The sequence below is a fragment of the Acinonyx jubatus genome, chromosome D2 (genome assembly GCF_027475565.1).
Source record: "Acinonyx jubatus isolate Ajub_Pintada_27869175 chromosome D2, VMU_Ajub_asm_v1.0, whole genome shotgun sequence".
NCBI lineage: Eukaryota > Metazoa > Chordata > Mammalia > Carnivora > Felidae > Acinonyx > Acinonyx jubatus.
Genome location: NC_069393.1, coordinates 25,110,999 through 25,114,218, shown reverse-complemented (window position 1 = coordinate 25,114,218; position 3,220 = coordinate 25,110,999). Strand labels below are relative to the sequence as shown.

The window sequence follows — 3,220 nt, the reverse complement described above, 5'->3', positions numbered from 1 at the left end:
GTCCACAGACACATATCTCACTTCATTAAAAATAAATGTATATGGGGTGCCTGGGAGGCCCAGTGGTTTAAGCGTCAGACATTTGGTTTTGGCTCAGGTCATGATTTCATGGTTGGTGTGATTGAGGCTTGCACTGGGCTCTTCTCTGACAGCCTGGAGCCTGCTTGGGATTCTCTCTCTCTCCCTCTCTCTCTGCCCCTCCCCTGCTTGCACTCTCTCTCCCTCTTAAAATAAAATTTTAAAAAACATTTAAAAATAAATAATATATGTTATATAGATAGCCTGATTGTATATATATCTATATCTATCTATATATATATAGCTATATCTATATCTATATAGATATGTAAGTATATACGTATATATCCTGATTATATGTCAGTAATGAGTATTACTATGTTCCCTAAATTTTGTTAAGAAACCTTGATCAACACGGTCTTTGAGTGAGCTGGGGTGGATGTTTTGAGGGCAACTGGCCTGCAGCCTGCCCATCCCACCCCATCTACCATGGAAGCCTGAGCCCACCATGCCATACATCTTTCTCCCTTTGTCTCATAACCATGTCCACCAGTGAGAATGCTAATTCACTAGCCACCAGCCTTAACAGATTCAAGAACAAGGGGAAAGACAGTCCAGATATGAGGCAGTGCGGAGGAGAAGTTAATGTGGGGCTGAGGCGAGGCAAGAAGGATGACGAGATACTGTAAAGGAGAGATGTAAGCTCGTTTCCTGATGACGCTACTTCACTGCAGGAAAACCACAACAACCAGGGTACTGTAAATTGGTCTGTTGATGACACTGATGACATTGTCAAAAGCATAAATAGCAACCATTTGGAAATCTAGTCCTAGGCTACTCAAGCTGGAACCTGCTTTCTAGGGAAAAATAGCCCCCACAGACAACATAATCCGAGCTGGTTTGATTCCAAAATTTGTGTCTTTTTTGCCCAGAATTGACTGTAGGCCCATTCAGTTTGAATCTGCCTGGGCCCTCACTAACATTGCTTCCAGGACATCAGAAAAGACCAAGGCTGTGGTAGATGGAGGTGCTATCCCATCATTCATTTCTCTGTGGGCAACTCCTCATGCCCACATCAGTGAACAAGCTGTTTGGGCTCCAGGAAACCTCACAGGTGATGGTTCTGTTTTCTAAGACTTGGTTACCAAGGATGGCTGTTGGCTTTCCCTGCAGCTCCTAATATGTTATCTTCAGCATGTGGTTACTTAGCTCTTTGGACACTTCCAAACATTTGTCACAACAAAAATCCTGCACCCCTGTTAGATGGTATTGAGCAGATTCTCCCTATCTTAGTTTGTCTTCTGCGACATGATGACCCAGAAGTAGTTATTAGCAGATAACCTGCTGGGCCATTTCCTACCTTACTGGTGATCCAAATGAATGGATTGAAATGGTTGTGCAAACAGGAGTTGTGCCACAACTGTGAAGTTTCTAGGAGCTACTGCATTGCCCACTGTGACTCTTGCACTAAGAACCACAGGAAATATCGTCACAGGGACACATGAACAGACTCAGGATGTAATAGATGCAGGAGAACTTGTTGTCTTTCCAAGTTTATAAATGAGTCCCAAAACTAATATTCAGAAGGAAGTTATGTGGACAATATCAAACATCACAGGTGGTTGTCAGGACCAGATAGAGCAGGTTGTGAATCATGGATTAGCCCCATTCTTCATTGGTGTTCTCTCTAAGGCATATTTTAAGACACAAAAGGACCTGTATGGGCTTTGACTAACTATACAAGTGGCAGAAGCATTGAACAGATTGTAAACCTCATTCATGGTGACATAACATAACCATTGATGAACCTTTTAACTATAACAAATACCAAAAGTGTTCTGTTTTTCTGGATGCAATTTCAAACATACTTCAGTGCCACAGACTCTGCGTCTAAAGTTCTTTCTTGTCTAGCAAAAGAGCAGGATGCAGGATCGAAAGCAAAAGATGGCTAATGTCCAGGAAAAGACAAGAGCCCCAAATAAGTGTCCTTACCCCATTTTTATCAGGATCAGAAGGCTTATAAACATGGCGATGGATATGCACAAAGGGACAATGAGTCTGTGAACATTAACTTGTGAATGTGAGGTAAAGGGGGTCTTGAGGATATTTGTGGTAGGGGTTTGGGTCAATATAACACAAAATCCGGGCACCGGACAGTTGGGAGGAAGGTTGTTTACAGTGGACATGAGGCCGCACCTCTGATTATCTTAGCCTAGGGGATGAGACAGGTAGGGGGAATAACCTCAGGGTTAATAAGGCACCTTTTCTTTTGTTAACCATCTCTTCCCTGGGCTGCTTTCCCTGCAGCACAGCGGTCCATAGTCCAATTCACCAGTTTACCTAATCTGGCCCTATTCTCCTGTGAAAGCAGGTTTTCGGCTATAGTACTAAATTTGGGGTGCTTCCACCTTGAATATCTAATCTTGTTTATTTCATATACTTATGTATTGGTCACCTTTCCACCTGTTCCTATTTTAGGACTTTGCTTCTCCCTCTCTATTCTGGGGGCTCTGCATCTCCTCTCTATGTTGGGGTGCCTTTGCACCTCCCTATTCCTGGCACCTTTGCACTTCCTTATTCTCAGGGTGCCTTTGCACATTCCTATTCTTGGGGTGACAATCTGGTTTAACCAAACTCGGGTGTGAGCATTTTATGACTTTGTATTTCTTTATGCCTTGCTAACCCATTGGTGTAAGCCTGGGGGATTCCTAAGCTTATCCCCCACACTTCAGGTTTCTGGGAAACTAGGTGAAACTGAGAAACTTAGTATAATGATTGAAAAATGTGGAGGTTTGGACAAAAGTGAAGCTGTACAAAATCAAGAAAATGAATCTGTGTACCAAGTTTCATGAAACTTGATTGACAAATAGTTCTCTGTAGAGGAAGAGGAAAGTCAGAATGTTGTGCCAGACCCTACTTCTGAAGGCTATATGTTCCAAGTTCAAGATGGCACTCCTGGGACCTGCAACTTTTAGATTGTACTACTGAGGCATAGAATTGTTTGTTGTGTACTATGGTATGTTTGTCTTACTGTTTCTCTACTAAGAACTCTTTTTAAATACATTTTGTTATTGCAGCACTTTCTACAAAGAAACTATACTTGAACAGTTCCAAACTGTATATACTGTATGAAGCTTCTCTTCTCAATAGGTATCTTATTTCTATATGGAATCTCATATCTTGCAGTGTCCTGTAAATAGAG

The 3,220-nt window shown here is 42.0% G+C and overlaps 1 pseudogene; it reads left to right on the top strand.

Annotated features, from left to right (window-relative positions):
- The first annotated feature begins 538 nt into the window (after positions 1 to 538).
- On the top strand, positions 539 to 2,993 carry LOC106967206 (importin subunit alpha-1-like; annotated as a pseudogene).
- Positions 2,994 to 3,220: the final 227 nt, after the last annotated feature.